The following is a 17500-nucleotide window of genomic DNA, read 5'->3' on the forward strand; positions in this document are numbered from 1 at the left end:
ACACACACACACACACACACACACACACACATATATATATATATATATACAGAGAGAGAGAGAGAGATGCTCACACACACACACACACACACACACACACACACACACACACACACACACACACACACACACCACGCTTGAAATATGAAGCAGAAACCTTACATACAAACACAGACAGAAACGCACAAATACGCACAAATGCATTATTATCACGGTCTGATAACTCCCTCGCTCACTCGCAATATACACACGCAAATTTTCTTCTTTTTTTTTTCTTTTTTTTTTCTTTTTTTCTTTTTTTTTTTTTTTTTTTTTAATGATGAAAGACGACCAGGACGATGCTGTAGCAATAACTATGCAGGTCCATTTAAGTTCGGGAGTACATGAGAAGGCTCTGCACTCTGCGTTTATTTTCCTTCATTTTCCTATGGCTTTAGGAGCGTTGCATCAGCTTTTTATTATTATTATTATCATTACTACTACCTTTTTTATATTATAATTTTATTTATTTATTTATTTATTTATGTAAGCTTATCTATTATTTATTCACCTTTTTTTCTTTTTTTTTTCTCAAGGCCTGACGAAGCGCGTTGGGTTACGCTGCTGGTCAGGCATCTGCTTGGCAGATGTGGTGTAGCGTATATGGATTTGTCCGAACGCAGTGACGCCTCCTTGAGCTACTGAAACTGAAACTGAAACTGCATCAGCCTGTCACCTCTCTCTTTTCCACAACGCGAATAATGTCTATGACGCTCAGGGCTCAGGCCACTAAAAAGGACAACCATGCAAAAAGATTTTGTTGTTCCTATATTACTCAACGCCGTGATAGTCTAGTGGTTAGGACCTCGCGTTGTGGCCGCGATAACCCAGGTTCGAATCCTGGTCACGGCAGCAGTTTTTTTTATACGTTTCTTTCTGTTGATTTTTTTTTTTTTTTTTGGACGGGGGTGGGTGGGTGGGGTGGGGGGGATGGGGTTCTTTGTTTGTTTGTTTGTTTGTTTTCCGTGTGTGTGTGTGTGCGTGTGTGTTCATGCCTGTGCATACGTGTGTGTGTGTGTGTGTGTGTGTGTGTGTGTGGGTGTGTGTGTGATTGCGTGGGGGGAATGGGGTTCTTTCTTTCTTTGTTTGTTTGTTTTCCGTGTGTGTGTGTGTGTGTGTGTGTGTTCATGCCTGTGCATACGTGTATGTGTGTGTGTGTGTGTGTTCGTTCTTTTGTTTAGCGTCTTTTCACTATCAGTGATATTAGACGTTAAAAAAAGGGGGGGGGGCATGGGGTATAACTAACATGCAATTACATTTAACAGTAACAATTCAATAATAATAATTATAATAATCAGAAACCATTAACACAATTCTGAAGTGCATTAAAGGAATGTAGAAATAGGGCTATGAACTAATGCCTGTGAAAGTTCGACCATAAGAACCTCGTCAGAAATAACTTTACAAAAATCATCTGCAGAATTATTATTCTCTTTGAAATACTTGGGCAAGAAGGTACGTAACTGCTGGCAGTGAAACAAACAATGATGCAAGCTGAACTGCTTACCACAGATGCATGTAACATTTTTACTATACTTTATCTTCAGCGCATCAAGTTTTATACGGAAGAAAGTGGAGGTTATTAATCTTGTATAGCAAGCTGATGGATTCGGTATCTTTTCTTTAATAATATTCTCGGGGAATAATGTTCCTTTATGGTTTAAAAACTTTAACTTCCATCGGTTATGAAATCGACCCCATGCTGATTTTTCTGACAAAGTGTATGCCTCTTTTACGGAGAGACGGACATGTATTTTTGTCGATTTTTCTGAATCTTGCGCTCCTCTTTTAGCTGCTTTATCAACAGTTTCATTGCCAAGAAAGCCCATATGAGAAGGCACCCAACAAAAACTGACCTCAGTCCCTTTAATCCTTAAACAATGTACCAAATGATTTGCCTCAATAACTAAGTCAGGTCTTGTTTCAAGGCTGAATAATTCTAGAGCATAAAGTACTGATTTGGAATCAACAAAGAATGCTATTTTCGAGAAAACTATTTGATGGCTCACTAAGTAGTTCAGAGCTTGTATAATAGCAATTAGCTCAGCTGTGAATATGGAAAGGTGTTTTCCAATAAAGTAAGATTTTTCAACTTTAAAGGCAGGAATATAGAAAGCCGCACCAGCGTTTTTGTCATCAAGAACAGATCCATCTGTAAATATATGGAGATGATTCTGATATTTTTCTGTTATATGAATTCTGGCAGTACTTGTCGTGATATTGATGTTTTCTTCCTTTTTTGTTTCAGAATAAGTGATATCAAAATCCGCTTTCAACATTTCCCAAAAAGGAACAGGAGAAGGATGTGGTTTTGCAGCTAAATCCCTCACGTTAACATCAGATTCTTTTAACAGATTTGAAATGTAAGTTGCAACTGTTTCTTGTGATGAAATGGCTTTAGCTCTTTTAGGAAAATCAATGTCTGATCTTACTGTCAGTTCATCAGCAATGAAATTTTTTGTCATTGAAGTGTACCTCACAGCGAATTTTGCTGTTGCTAACTCACGATGTTCATTTAAGGGAAGAATTCCGGCTGTTTTGTATGTTTCCTGATTGGATGCATGAGAGGGCACTCCGAGGGCAATTTTGATAGCCTTACAGTCTACACTTTGAATCTTTTGTAATAGATATTTAGGTGCACTGAAAAATATTTCTTGTGCATAGGTTATCTTAGATCTTACAAGGGCCATGGCAAGATGTGTGTGTGTGTGTGTGTGTGCATGCGTGTGCATACGTGTGTGTGTGTGATTGTGTGCATGCGTGTGCATACGCGAGTGTGTGTGTGTGTGTGTTTATGTGTGTGTGTGATTGTGTGCATGCGTGTACATACGTGTGTGTGTGTGTGTGTGTGTGTGTTTGTGTGTGATTGTGTGCATACGTGTGCATACGTGTGTGTGTGTGTGTGTGTGTGTGTGTGTGTGTGTGTGTGTGTGTGTGTGTGTGTGTGTGTGCGATTTTCCTCTCTTCATTTCTTTCTTCATTCCTTCTTTCCTGTCATTGTCTTTTTCTTTATTCATGTTGTTATTGCTGTTTTTTGTTGTTGTTTTTTTGTTTTGTTTTTTTCTGTTCTGAGTCATCTGCCTTTCACCTGCTAAGCAAGGTTTTTCTTTCACGTTCATTTTCCTTCACTCTCTGTTCCGTCAGTTTAACATTGTCATGAACTTATTTCATCACACAACGCTCAGAGTATGTCCAAGGGATTTCTGTTTTTCCTCTTCCAACAGAGCCGTGATAGTCTAGTGGTTAGGACCTCGCGTTGTGGCCGCGATAACCCAGGTTCGAATCCTGGTCACGGCTTATCTTTTATGCGTTTCTTTCGGGTGTTATGTGCGTGTGTGTGTGTTTGTGTGTCTGTGTTCGTGCGTGTACATGTGTATGTGTGTCGGTCTGCCTGTCTGTCTATCTGCATGTCTGTCTTTTCCTTCGGCTTCTCTCAACACCATGTCTATTAGTTTATTTCTTTTTATTCTTTTCTTTGTGATCATCCCTTCTTTTTCCTCGTTTCTTACTGTATAAATTCACGGGGGGTTTTTGTTTACCTGTTTGGTTGTCTGTTTGTTTGTGTGCCAGTGTGTGTGTGTGTGTGTGTGTGTGTGTGTGTGTGTGTGTGTGTGTGTGTGTGTGTCTGTGTGTCTGTGTGCATGTGTGTGTCTGTGTTCGTGCGTGTACATGAATATGTGTGTATGTGTCGGTCTGCCTGTCTGTCTATCTGCATGTGTCGAACACAGGTTTGTTTTCCAACCGTCTGTTTCACATCATCATGAACTCATTTCATCACAAAACGCTCAGAGTAGGTCCAAGGGATTTCTGTTTTTCCTCTGCCAACAGAGCCGTGATAGTTTGGTTAGGACTCGTCTTGTGGCCGCGATAACGGTTGATTTCGCCATTTTTTCTTCTTTCTGTTGTGTTTGTTTTGTGTGTTGTGTTTTCTCCTCTTCTTTTTTCTTTTTTTTGTCTTTCTTTTTTTTGTTTCTTTCTGTTTTTGTTTTTTTTTCTTCAGTCTTGCTTCACTCTGCAGTTTTTTTTTCTTTCAGTTCATTTTCTCTTTTTTCTTTGGTTCTCTACCATGTTTTTTTCTTTCTTTTTTTTTTTTGTGATTCCTTTTTTCTCTTCTTACTGTTACATTCGGTTGTTTTGTTTTCAGTGTTGGTGTGGTGTGTGGTTGTTGTGTGTGGTTGTGTGTGTGTGTGTGTGTTGTGTGTGTTGTGGAGTGTGATAGTATGGTGCTGTGTGCTGTCTGTGTTCGTCTGGTGTAATGTGTTTTCGGTCTGCTGTTTCTTCTGCATGTCTGTCTTACACAGGTTTGTTTTCCAACCGTCAATTTCACATTATCATGAACTCATTTCATCACACACAAACGCTCAGAGTATGTCCAAGGGATTTCTGTTTTTCCTCTTCCAACAGAGCCGTGATAGTCTAGTGGTTAGGACCTCGCGTTGTGGCCGCGATAACCCAGGTTCGAATCCTGGTCACGGCATTATCTTTTATGCGTTTCTTTCGGGTGTGTGTGTGTGTGTCTGTGTGCGTGTGTGTGTTTGTGTGTCTGTGTTCGTGCGTGTACATGTGTATGTGTGTCGGTCTGCCTGTCTGTCTATCTGCATGTCTGTCTTTTCCTTCGGCTTCTCTCAACACCATGTCTATTAGTTTATTTCTTTTTATTCTTTTCTTTGTGATCATCCCTTCTTTTTCCTCGTTTCTTACTGTATAAATTCACGGGGGGTTTTTGTTTACCTGTTTGGTTGTCTGTTTGTTTGTGTGCCAGTGTGTGTGTGTATGTGTGTGTGTGTGTGTGTGTGTGTGTGTGTGTGTGTGTCTGTGTGTCTGTGTGCATGTGTGTGTCTGTGTTCGTGCGTGTACTGATAGGTTAGTGTCGTCTGCCTGTTGTCTATTGTGTGCTAACAGGTTTGTTCACTCTGTTCACACATGACTTCATCACAAAACGTCGGGTCAGGGATTTGTTTTTTGCCACGCCGGATAGTAGTGGTAGACCTCGCGTTGTGGCCGTACCGGTCGAACTGCGGCAGATTTTTTATGCGTTTCTTTCGGTGGTTTGTGTTGTGGTTGTGTCATTTCTCTTCTCTTTTCTTCATTCCTTTCTCATTGTTTTCTATTGTTATTATGCGTTTGTTGTTTTTCTCTCCAAGTATCTGCTTCACGTGTGACAGGTTTTTTTTTCAGTATTTCCTCATCTCTTTTTCGGTTCTCAACCTGTCTCTTTCTTTTTTTTATTTTTGTGATATCTTCTTTCCTCATTCTTTGATACATTCAGGTTTGTTTTTCAGTGTGGTTTGTGTGTGTGTGTGTGTGGTGTGTGTGTGTGGGTGGTTTTGTGTTTTGCTGTCTGTTCTTCCTGTGTTTTGTTGGTTTGGTTCTTCGTCTCTCTGCAGTCTTCTTACACAGTTTTCCAACGTCAATTCAATTTCAGAACCATTTACACAAGCCAGTATGCAGGTTTGTTTCTCCAAGACGGATAGTAGGTTGACCCGCGTGTGGCCGGAACCAGGTTGAATCGTCACGCATTATTTTTATGCTTTTTGTGGTTGTTGGGTGTGTGTGTGTTTTTTTCTGTTCGTGTATGTGTATGGTGTCGTTGCCTGTCTGTTCTGCAGTGTCTTTCTCGGCTTTTCACACATTATTAGTTTTTTTTATTTTTTTGTGTTCTTCTTTTCCTTTCTCTGTAAATTCAGGTTTTTGTTCTGTTTGTGTTGTTGTTGGTGTGTGTGTGTGTGTGTGGGTGTGTGTGTGTGTGGTGTCTGTGTCGGTGCTTGTGCATTTTCTGTTCGTGCGTGTCAATATTTTATGTCGCTCTGTGTCTTCGTGTGTCTAACCAGTTGTTTTCACCGTTTCACATTCGACTCATTCATCACAACGTCAAGTAGTCAGATTTCTGTTTTCCTGCAAGCGTATGTTAGTGGTAGGATCGCGTTGTGGCCGGAAACCGGTCGATCTGTCACGCAGCATTTTTGGTTTTTTGGTTGTTGTTGTGGGTGGGTGTTTTCCTTCTATTTTTTCCATCCTTCTTCCTGTTTTTTTTTTATTTTGCTGTTTTTGTGTTGTTTTCTCTCACACGTTACGTGCTGAAAGGTTTTTTTCTTTGTTCTTCCTCACTCCTTTCGACCCACCTGTCTATCTCTTCTTAATCTTTTCTTGATCATTTCTTTTCCTCATTTTATGTTATCAGTTGTTTGTTTCTCGTGGTGGTTGTTTGGGTTGTGTGTGTGAGTGGGTACAGTAGTGTGTTGTGTGGCTGTATCGTTATCTGCTTGGTTATTTTCCGGTCTCCGCTGCTCTCAGCGTCTCAGTTTGTTTCAACGCATTTAATTCATGACCATTCTCAACAAGCCAATGTCCAAGGGTTCTGTTTTCTCTACGAGTGAAGTAGTGTGATGGTGTGGCGCGATACAGCGATGCAGGCTTTTGCGTCTGGGGATCTTTTCCTTTTTTCTTTCGAATGGGGTTCCGCCTATCTGCATGTTGTTTTTCGCTCTCTCAACACCATGTCTATAGTTTTCTTTATTCTTCTTTGTGTACCTTTTTTTTCTTTTATGTATAATTCCGGTTTTTTTGTTAGTGTGTTGTTGTGTGTGGTGTGTGTGGGTGGTGGTGTTGGTGGTGTGTTGTGTCTTGTTGTTGTCTTGATGGTCTGGTTCTGTGTAATGTGTATGTGCGGTCCTCTGTCATCTGATGTCTAACAGTTGTTTTCACGCTAATATCATTATACAAACGCTCAAGTTCAGGATTTTTTTCTCTGCACAGCCTGTGTCTATGGTGACTCGCGTTGCGCGATACAGTTCGATCGACGCATTTTGCTTCGTGTGGTGTTTTTGTTGTTGTTTCCCTCTCTTTTTCACTCTCTTCTTGTTTCTGTTATCTTAGCGTTGTGTGTTTTCTTATATTGCTCATGTAAGGGTTTTTTTTCGTATTTCATCTTTTGATTCAGCAGCTACTCTTTTATCCTGTACACCCTCTCATCTACGTACACGTGTTCTGGGTTTTTTTATGTTGTTTTTTTTGTATGTTCGGTCTATGCTTATCGTGTATCCTGTGTCTTTTATTTTGCTTTCTGATCACACATCAGCACTATCTAATCATCATACACAAGTCAGAGTAGCAGGATTCGTTTTCTCACAGAGCTATAGTAGGGTGGCTGTGGAAAACGTAACGGTAGGAAAGCGGTGGGCGTGCGTTCTCTTTCTTCCTTCCTTCTTTCCTGTCATTGTCTTTTTCTTTATTGTTATTCTTATTGCTGTTTTTGTTGTTGTTTTTTCTCTCCAGAGTCATCTGCCTTTCACGTGCTGAGCAAGGGTTTTTTTTTCTTTCACGTTCATTTTCCCTCACTCTCTTTTCTTTCGGCTTCTCTCAACACCATGTCTATTAGTTTCTTTCTTTTTATTCTTTTCTTTGTGATGATCCCTTCTTTTTCCTCGTTTCTTACTGTATACATTCACGGGTTTGTTTTGTTTGCTCAGTGTGTGTGTGTGTGTGTGTGTGTGTGTGTGTGTGTGTGTGTGTGTGTGTGTGTGTGTGTGTGTGTGTGAGTGTGTATGAGTATGTGTGTCTGTGTCTGTGTGCCTGTGTGTGTCTGTGTTCGTGCGTGTACATGTGTGTGTCGGTCTGCCTGTCTGTCTCTCTGCATGTCTGTCTTACACAGGTTTGTTTTCCAACCGTCAATTTCACATTATCATGAACTCATTTCATCACACAACGCTCAGAGTATGTCCAAGGGGTTTCTGTTTTTCCTCTTCCAACAGAGCCGTGATAGTCTAGTGGTTAGGACCTCGCGTTGTGGCCGCGATAACCCAGGTTCGAATCCTGGTCACGGCAGTAATTTTTTGTGCGTTTTTTTCGGGTGTGTGTGTGTGTGTGTGTGTGTGTGTGTGTGCACTTTTCCCTCTCTTCATTCTTTTCTTCCTTCCTTCTTTCCTGTCATTGTCTTTTTCTTTATTGTTATTCTTATTGCTGTTTTTGTTGTTTGTTTTTTCTCTCCAGAGTCATCTGCCTTTCACGTGCTGAGCAAGGTTTTTTTTTCTTTCACGTTCATTTTCCCTCACTCTCTTTTCTTTCGGCTTCTCTCAACACCATGTCTATTAGTTTCTTTCTTTTTATTCTTTTCTTTGTGATGTTCCCTTCTTTTTCCTCGTTTCTTACTGTATACATTCACGGGTTTGTTTTGTTTGCCTGTTTGTGTTGTTTGTGTGTCAGTGTGTGTGTGTGTGTGTGTGTGTGTGTGTGTGTGAGTGTGTATCAGTATGTGTGTCTGTGTGCCTGTCTGTGTCTGTGTGTGTCTGTGTTCGTGCGTGTACATGTGTTGTGTCGGTCTGCCTGTCTGTCTCTCTGCACGTCTGTCTTACACAGGTTTGTTTTCCAACCGTCAATTTCACATTATCATGAACTCATTTCATCACACAACGCTCAGAGTATGTCCAAGGGGTTTCTGTTTTTCCTCTTCCAACAGAGCCGTGATAGTCTAGTGGTTAGGACCTCGCGTTGTGGCCGCGATAACCCAGGTTCGAATCCTGGTCACGGCAGTAATTTTTTATGCGTTTCTTTCGGGTGTGTGTGTGTGTGTGTGTGTGTGTGTGTGCAGTTTTCCCTCTCTTCATTCTTTTCTTCCTTCCTTCTTTCCTGTCATTGTCTTTTTCTTTATTGTTATTCTTATTGCTGTTTTTGTTTGTTGGTTTTTTCTCTCCAGAGTCATCTGCCTTTCACGTGCTGAGCAAGGTTTTTTTTCTTTCACGTTCATTTTCCCTCACTCTCTTTTCTTTCGGCTTCTCTCAACACCATGTCTATTAGTTTCTTTCTTTTTATTCTTTTCTTTGTGATGATCCCTTCTTTTTCCTCGTTTCTTACTGTATACATTCACGGGTTTGTTTTGTTTGCTCTGTGTTTGTTTGTGTGTCAGTGTGTGTGTGTGTGTGTGTGTGTGTGTGTGTGTGTGTGTGTGTGTGTGTGTGTGTGTGTGTGTCTGTGTCTGTGTCTGTGTGTGTCTGTGTTCGTGCGTGTACATGTGTGTGTGTCGGTCTGCCTGTCTGTCTATCTGCATGTCTGTCTTACACAGGTTTGTTTTCCAACCGTCAATTTCACATTATCATGAACTCATTTCATCACACAACGCTCAGAGTATGTCCAAGGGATTTCTGTTTTTCCTCTGTCAACAGAGCCGTGATAGTCTAGTGGTTAGGACCTCGCGTTGTGGCCGCGATAACCCAGGTTCGAATCCTGGTCACGGCAGTAGCTTTTTATGCGTTTCTTTCGAGTTTGTGTGTGTGCAGTATTCCCTCTCTTCATTCTTTTCTTCCTTCCTTCTTTCCTGTCATTGTCTTTTTCTTTATTGTTATTGTTATTGCTTTTTTTTGTTTGTTGGTTTTTTTCTCTCCAGAGTCATCTGCCTTTCACCTGCTGAGCAAGGTTGTTTTTTCTTTCACGTTCATTTTCCCTCACTCTCTTTTCTTTCGGCTTCTCTCAACACCATGTCTATTAGTTTCTTTCTTTTTATTCTTTTCTTTGTGATGTTCCCTTCTTTTTCCTCGTTTCTTACTGTATATATTCACTGGTTTGTTTTGTTTGCCTGTGTGTGTGTGTGTGTGTGTGTGTGTGTGTGTGTGTGTGTGTGTGTGTGTGTGTGTGTGTGTGTGTGTGTGTGTATCAGTATGTGTGTCTGTGTCTGTGTGTCTGTGTGCATGTGTGTGTCTGTGTTCGTGGGTGTACATGTGTATGTGTCGGTCCTCCTGTCTGTCTGTCTGCATGTCTGTCTTACACAGGTTTGTTTTCCAGCCGTCAATTTCACATTATCATGAACTCATTTCATCACACAACGCTCAGAGTATGTCCAAGGAATTTCTGTTTTTCCTGTGACAACAGAGCCGTGATAGTCTAGTGGTTAGGACCTCGCGTTGTGGCCGCGATAACCCAGGTTCGAATCCTGGTCACGGCAGTTTTTGGGCTTGCGTTGTTTGTTGTTGTTTTTTTGTTTTGGGTTGGGTTTTTTTCACTCATGTACGTTATTTTTTCCCAACTCGTTCTTTCCTTGGCTTTTCGGTAGCCTCTCAAGGCCTGATCAGCGCATTGGAATTATACGTTGACCAGTGGACTTTTCCTGGTATGAAATAGTTTAGGCCCGTGTCCACATGGTAATAACGTGGATAGAATGATAACGTGATTTAACGGGTCATCAGTATCAGTATCAGTATCAGTAGCTCAAGGAGGCGTCACTGCGTTCGGACAAATCCATATACGCTACACCACATCTGCCAAGCAGATGCCTGACCAGCAGCCCGTAACCCAACGCGCTTAGTCAAATCCTTGAGAAAAAAAAAAGATAAAATAAAATAAAATAAATAAATAAAATAAAATAATTGTTTTAAAGAATAAAATAAAAAGAAATAAGTAAATAAATGAATAAATAATAGATAAATACATTAAAAAAAAAAGAACGACTACTAATAATGATAACATTTATAAGGCGCAAAAGCTTGATGAAGTCAACTGTAAGCGTACACAAAATAAAATAAAATAAAAATATTTTAAAAAATAAATAAAATAAAATAAATAAATAAGACAACAATGATGATAAATAAGCCATTAAATGTAAAATATGCAGACACACATTCACACATACACACACATATGCATAACAGATATGCAACAAACATCAATACACCAAAAGGGGAGGGTGACGAGAAGAGTAATGACAGGAGTAAGACAGGGAAAGAAACAAGGAGTCAGCATTGTCACTGAATTGAAAAGCAAGAAAGTAAACCAACAGAGAAAATACATAACTTTCTAAATAAGAACTAGAAAGAAAGAAAGAATGGGGAAGAACTAGAAAGAAAGAAAGAATGGGGGAAAAAAGAAAGAAAGCAGGAAGGAAGAAGAGGGGGAGGAGTAGGAGGAAGAAGAAAGAAAGAAAGAAAGAAAGAAAGAAAGAGAGAAGGAGGAGGAGGAGGAGAAGAAGAAGAACAAGAACAAGAAGAGACGCCATTAACTTTTAACTCTCTCCATACGAACGGCGAAAGAGACGACGTTAACAGCGTTTCAGCCCAATTACCATCATGAAAATATTGCAAGCGGAAGGCTCTTATACTCAAGAGGTGAATACCACAATTCTGACGACGGAAGCTAAAGGTTGGGTCATTCAGACACCCACTGGACATCCGAGGGGTCTGTGTAGAGGAGAAGAGAGGACTGGCCGTACTGAGTGAGTTAATTTAAGCGATAAAAACAGGCTTTCAGAAAGAGCTGCACAAAAGAGAAGGTTCGTCTTCCTGTTTCCAGGTGGTGACATCAGATATCACTGGTCATTAAGAAACACCTGACTTTTTTTAATCACCATTATCCTGGCTTCTCCCACCTTCATTAAGACTGTATTCATGTCTCTCCGACCTAACGTCATCAGCATGGCAGATCAATGTTGACGACTGGAGCCATGCTGAGAAAAGATATCGATAGTTCTTGTGAGCGTCGACATTGTAATCTGAGCCGGAACCTTTTTTTCCCCTTTTTGTCGTATTCCATCCGCCATCTCTTTCAAGTCATCACAACTCTCTTTTTTATATATATTGGAAAAATGGAAGAGGATGAAAGTAACTAACAAAGTTTCCATCAAATCATGTTCTCAACATCGTTAACAGACCCATCATGTCCGAATTCACGAAACAGAACTGTCAACGGAGGAGAGCAGGTATTGACTGGTCGTCCTGTGAAAGTAAATTTCTGCAGACGAAATATCGATGAGTTGCGACCGATTGCTCCTTTCGGTCAAAGACAGAGAGATGATGGGGGCGGTGGGTGGGTGTGTGTGTGTGTGTGGGGGGGGGGGGGGACTAGTGAAGGATATTTTATCTTCAACTTCGCTCCCATAGCAGAAGCTTTAAGTCATTGAGCTTTACGTCCGAGCAATGCCAGGATGTCATAATTTGTTTCATTGAATTCAAAACGGTTTCCACGTTTCTGCACGTGCATTCACCGCTAATAAAGGGAACTTACTTCAACAATATTTCCGGCATTGTCCACATATGTCAGTTTGGAGGAAAAAAAATGTTTTCTGCTGTTTTCCGTGTGAGAAGGAAGGTGGCAACATGGTTATGACGCTCAGCTGCCAATATAGCGAGTCCGTGAGGGTATGGGTTCGAATCCTGTTCTCGCCCTTTCTCCCAAGTTTGACTTGAAAATCGAACTGGACGTCTAGTCATTCAGATGAGACGATAAACCGAGATCCCGTGTGCAGCACGCACTTAGCGCACTGGGAAAGAATTTATGGCAATGGGAGTGTTGTCCTCTGGCAAAATTATGTAGACGAAATCCACTCGGATAGGTACACAAATATATAAGCATGCACTCAAGGCCTGACAAAGCGCGTTGGGTGAGGTCAGGCATCTGCCTAGAAGATGTGGTGTAGCGTGTATGGATTTGTCCGAACGCAATGACGCCTCCTTGAGAAAGTGAAAACTGAAATTTTCCGTGTGAATATTGACGTGAAGCGTGCCAAGGCTGGAAACTCCTTAGGGTTGACTGGGGTAAGTTTACTGACAGAAAAAAAACGGATCATCATCAAAACTGAAATGTGATTTTTTTTTTCTTAATGCACCTTTTATTCCCCTCAAAAAACTCCTCTCCTAACCTCCCTCCTCTCTGCCGAGTAGAAAATGGAGAAGCTCCGAAAGAGTTTGGGGAAAAATAATAAATAAATAAAAGAGAGACCCCTCTTGGCAATCTCCAACATGATTCCACGATGTGGTTACACCGTGGTGACCCGAAGAAAAGTGTAGAGGGTCAGGACGGCAACACTGCAGAGGCTGACGATTTTCAGTGTGAAGTGTTAGCCTGGGGGTATACAACGCGTCCGCCTTGGAAGCGAAAGATACACTGGTTATATCCCATACTCGTCTGCATCTCATCTTCACCCCCTCCCGGCCACAAGACCTTGAGTGGTGGTCTGAACGCTATCGTTCGGGATGAGCACGATTTTATAAACCGAGATCCCGCCCGTGTGCAGCATGCACTAAGCGCACGTAAAAAGAACCAACGACAACAAAAAAAAAGGTCGTCCCTGGCAAATTTCTATAGAAACATTTTTAAAAGGAAAAGTAGCGCTCTTCCTGTTGCCACGTGCTCTCCCCGGGGAGAGCAGTACGGATTTTGCTTCTTCTTCTGTTTTCTTCTTCTTCTTCTTCTTCTTCTTCTTCTTCTTCGTTTGTGGGCTGCAACTCCCGCGTTCACTCGTATGTAAACGAGTGGGCTTTTTCGTGTATGACCATTTCTACCCCGCTATGAAGGCAGCCATACTCCGTTTTCAGGGTGGGGGTGCATGCTGGGTATGTTCTTGTTTCCATAACCCACCGAACGCTGACATAGATTACAGGATCTTTAAAGTGTGAATTTGATCTTCTGCTTGTGTATACACACGAAGGGGGTTCAGGCACTAGCAGGTCTGCACATTTGTTGACCTGGGAGATCGGAAAAAATCTCCACCCTTTACCCACCAGGCACCGTTACCGAGATTCGAACCCGGGACCCTCAGATTGAAAGTCCAACGCTTTAACCATTCGGCTATTGCTCCCATCGTCTTTCTTCCATTTGTCTTTCTTTTTCTTCTTCTCCTATCCTCCGTTCCTTTTTTTTTCATCCCTCATTCGTTCTGTCGTTCCTTTTTCCCTTTCTTTCTTCCATCTTCCTTCTCCTCCTTCGTTTTCGGTTTTTGTGTGTGTTTTTGTTGTTGTTTTGTTGTTGTTGTTGTTTTTTCGTTTGTTTTGTTTTGGGTTGTTGTTGTTTTTTTTAATCTGTTCTTTTCTCGGGTTCTTCTCCTTTCTTTCTCTCACTGTATCTCTCTCTGTCTGTGTCTTTCTGCCTTTTGTTTTCATCAACCAACAAAGAGATAATATGGATTTTATTACTAGATTTATTTAAAGCCTTAAAAAGACGTGCAGTTCCTGTTACTAAGTAATATATATTGTCTGATTAGATGTGGTTTTTTTGTACGACCAAGATTGCAACTTACTTGTTCAGATCCTTTCAGAATGGGCCGATGGTCTTCTGTATATCATTTCACTTCTCTGTCTCTCTGTCTCTCTCTCTCTCTCTCTGTCTCTCTCTCTCTCTCTCTCTCTCTCTTTCTTTCTTTCTCTCTCTCCCTCCTCCTCCTCCTCCTCTTCCTCCTCCTCCTCCTCTCCCACAGCCACCATCCTTCCAATCTATAGACCTCCCATCGTAATGCCATCCTCAGTAATAACAGCTCCCGGTGCCATCGCATAGCCAACTCTCTACGTCAGAGCAGGATGGAATATTAAACGCAGTTACTCCTGCATTCCTTGGGGTCATCCTTAATCCTCTCAGGTCCTTTCCAACAGGGAACGCGGGCATACGAGAAGGGCGAAGAGGTGATCTTTTAGTTTGGCAGAGAACAGAGTGCAGCCGAGAGAACTTAAAAGCACAGAGCCTCCAGATCTGCTGGTGGAATAAGATCAAACTTACAGAGTGAACGTCGTGGACTTGCCATGCATCGGATGCTGGACAAGCTGGAATGGATCTGCTTGGGAACTTTTGCTTTCAATGCAAAGGTTGTTGGGTTGGCAACTTTTGAGAAACTCTCATGGACTGGTTTTTCATGCAGAAAATGTTTGTTATCTCAGACAACGTCTGAGTTTAAATCATTTATGACATATCCACCTGAGTCAGTTTGACAGTATAACGGGTTATTGGTGTGTCTGCATGTTTTACATTTATTTGCTTATTTATCATCATTGCTGTCTTTTTTTTCTCTTTTTTTTGTGAGCTTAGAGTTGACTTCATCAAGATTTTGCGCCTTATAAATGTTAGTAGTAGTAGTAGTATGTTTATTTTATCTATTATCATTTATTTATTTATTTTATTATTTATTTATTTACTTTTTTGTTATTTCTTCTTTTTTTTCTCAAGGCCTGACTAAGTGCGTTGGGTTACGCTGCTGGTCAGGCATCTGCTTGGCAGATGTGGTGTAGCGTATATGGATTTGACCGAACGCAGTGACGCCTCCTTGAGCTACTGATGCTGATACTGATTGGTTACTTTTTTTTTATTTCACCCACAACCCCCCTCCCTCCCCTGGTTCCATCCCTTGATACTCCCCATCTCATCTCCCAACAATGATCATTACTGCACTGTGTGTGTGTGTGTGTGTGTGTGTGTGTGTGTGTGTGTGTGTGTGTGTGTGTGTGTGTGTGTGTGTGTGTGTGTGTGTGTGTGTGTGTGTGTGTGTGTGTGTGTGTGTGTGTGTGTGTGTGTGTGTGTGTGTTGGTCTTGCTCTTCCTTGTTGTTTCTTTTAACTTTCTTCTTTGATTGAACTGGGATTGATGGAGGTATTGGAACTGAATAAGATGTGACGATTTTTTTTTTCTGGCAAAGGGAACGTTTGCTTTCAATGCACAGTTTTGTTGGCAACTTTATTTGAAACTCTTGGATTGCTTTTCACGCAGAAATTGTTTGCGTCGTGGACAACTTCTGAGTTGAAAAGTTATATACGAGTATAATCTCCACCTCAGTCAAATTTCAGGTGACATTTTGTTTTTCTAACCCGCTTCGCTGACAGAAAGATCTCACGTTGTGACGATATTGTGTGATGGGGCTGGCAGGAGGAGAGAGAGACAGACAGACATAGACAGAGAAAGACACAGATAGACAAATAGAGAGACTGTATTCTCGCCATGGGTCCTTTTTCTGCTGGTATGAGTAGTCTAGTCTAGTCTAGTCTAGTCTAGTCTAGTCTCTCCTATGAGCTAATGAATTATGTTCCTGTGTGTAACACGCACTCAGTGCAAAGCAGTGTAACAGTATGAATGACCGTGATATGAAATTCTGTGGGGGAAAAAACCGTTTTGACAGGTGAACACAGAAACAATAATAACCGCCAGAGAAACCAATATATGGATCAGTCCTTACACTTTGAAATCTTGAAACTGAAACTGAAATTCTGGTGGCAAAATAAACACCTATGGTTCTCTGTGCTGTTTTTTGTTTGTTTTTTTTTTTTTTGCATCTCTACATTTGATCGAAGAGCTCACTGTCTGTATATTCTTGTGTTGAAAGACAGCAGAGGGGCACACTTTATCTAAGTTTTTTTTCTTCTGCCTCATGTACAAGTTACTGGATTTTGCAGTGCACTGCACTGTACTGTCCTGCACTGTACTGTCCTGCACTGTACTGTCCTGCACTGTACTGTCCTGCACTGTACTGTCCTGCATTGTATTGCATTGCACTGTATTGTCCAGCACTGTATTGCACTGCACTGTACTGTCCTGCACTGTATTGCACTGCACTGTACTGTCCTGCACTGTATTGCACTGCACTGTACTGTCCTGCACTGTATTGCACTGCACTGTACTGTCCTGCACTGTATTGCACTGCACTGTACTGTCCTGCACTGTATTGCACTGTACTGTCCTGCACTGTATTGCACTGCACTGTACTGTCCTGCACTGTATTGCACTGTACTGTACTGTCCTGCACTGCACTGCACTGTACTGTCCTGCACTGTATTGCACTGCACTGTACTGTCCTGCACTGTACTGTCCTGCACTGTATTGCACTGCACTGTACTGTCCTGCACTGTACTGTCCTGCACTGTATTGCACTGCACTGTACTGTCCTGCACTGTACTGTCCTGCACTGTATTGCACTGCACTGTACTGTCCTGCACTGTATTGCACTGCACTGTACTGTCCTGCACTGTATTGCACTGCACTGTACTGTCCTGCACTGTATTGCACTGCACTGTACTGTACTGTCCTGCACTGTATTGCACTGCACTGCACTGTCCTGCACTGTACTGCACTGCACTGCACTGTACTGTACTGTCCTGCACTGTATTGCACTGTATTGCACTGCACTGCACTGTACTGTACTGTATTGCACTGCACTGCACTGTACTGTCCTGCACTGTATTGCACTGCACTGTACTGTCCTGCACTGTATTGCACTGCACTGTACTGTCCTGCACTGTATTGCACTGCACTGTACTGTCCTGCACTGTATTGCACTGCACTGCACTGTACTGTACTGTCCTGCACTGTATTGCACTGCACTGTACTGTCCTGTCCTGCACTGTATTGCACTGCACTGTACTGTACTGTCCTGCACTGTGTTAAACTGTACTGTATTATGCAGAAGAAATACGTTGTGTCTACAGAGAGGTCTCCAGAATGACTGCGTTGCCTCTGCGATCACACCTGCTCTGCTGCTGACTGGGTCGGGGAATCATTTAACTAACGTGCAGCGATTGAAGAGAAGAAAAACTAAATTGCTTTGTGGCTGCGGGGTAAAAAAAAAAAAAAAAAGGACAGGCATAGAGAGCAAAGAATAAGGAGTGAGGCGAGCTGACGAATGGGCAGTCTGCGTAACCGGAGGAACTTGGAGCTGGGATGGCTTTGCCTCACTAAGTTGCAGACAGGAAATGGGTGGTATCAAAAACAAATGTGTCTGGTGTTGTTGC

The 17500-nt window shown here is 41.8% G+C and overlaps 7 non-coding genes across 7 annotated transcripts; all 7 read left to right on the forward strand.

The window, feature by feature from the left end:
• The first annotated feature begins 819 nt into the window (after positions 1-819).
• Positions 820-891, forward strand: Trnah-gug (transfer RNA histidin (anticodon GUG)). Its single transcript has one exon. It is a non-coding gene; the product is annotated as a tRNA-His (tRNA).
• A 2373-nt stretch (positions 892-3264) lies between these two features.
• On the forward strand, positions 3265-3336 carry Trnah-gug (transfer RNA histidin (anticodon GUG)). Its single transcript has one exon. It is a non-coding gene; the product is annotated as a tRNA-His (tRNA).
• Positions 3337-4444: 1108 nt separating this feature from the next.
• Positions 4445-4516, forward strand: Trnah-gug (transfer RNA histidin (anticodon GUG)). Its single transcript has one exon. It is a non-coding gene; the product is annotated as a tRNA-His (tRNA).
• Positions 4517-7791: 3275 nt separating this feature from the next.
• Positions 7792-7863, forward strand: Trnah-gug (transfer RNA histidin (anticodon GUG)). Its single transcript has one exon. It is a non-coding gene; the product is annotated as a tRNA-His (tRNA).
• Positions 7864-8495: 632 nt separating this feature from the next.
• On the forward strand, positions 8496-8567 carry Trnah-gug (transfer RNA histidin (anticodon GUG)). The gene has a single exon. It is a non-coding gene; the product is annotated as a tRNA-His (tRNA).
• A 631-nt stretch (positions 8568-9198) lies between these two features.
• On the forward strand, positions 9199-9270 carry Trnah-gug (transfer RNA histidin (anticodon GUG)). The gene has a single exon. It is a non-coding gene; the product is annotated as a tRNA-His (tRNA).
• Positions 9271-9901: 631 nt separating this feature from the next.
• Positions 9902-9973, forward strand: Trnah-gug (transfer RNA histidin (anticodon GUG)). Its single transcript has one exon. It is a non-coding gene; the product is annotated as a tRNA-His (tRNA).
• The last annotated feature ends 7527 nt before the right edge of the window (positions 9974-17500 follow it).

Source organism: Babylonia areolata, chromosome 1 (genome assembly GCF_041734735.1).
Source record: "Babylonia areolata isolate BAREFJ2019XMU chromosome 1, ASM4173473v1, whole genome shotgun sequence".
NCBI classification, from domain to species: Eukaryota; Metazoa; Mollusca; class Gastropoda; order Neogastropoda; family Buccinidae; genus Babylonia; species Babylonia areolata.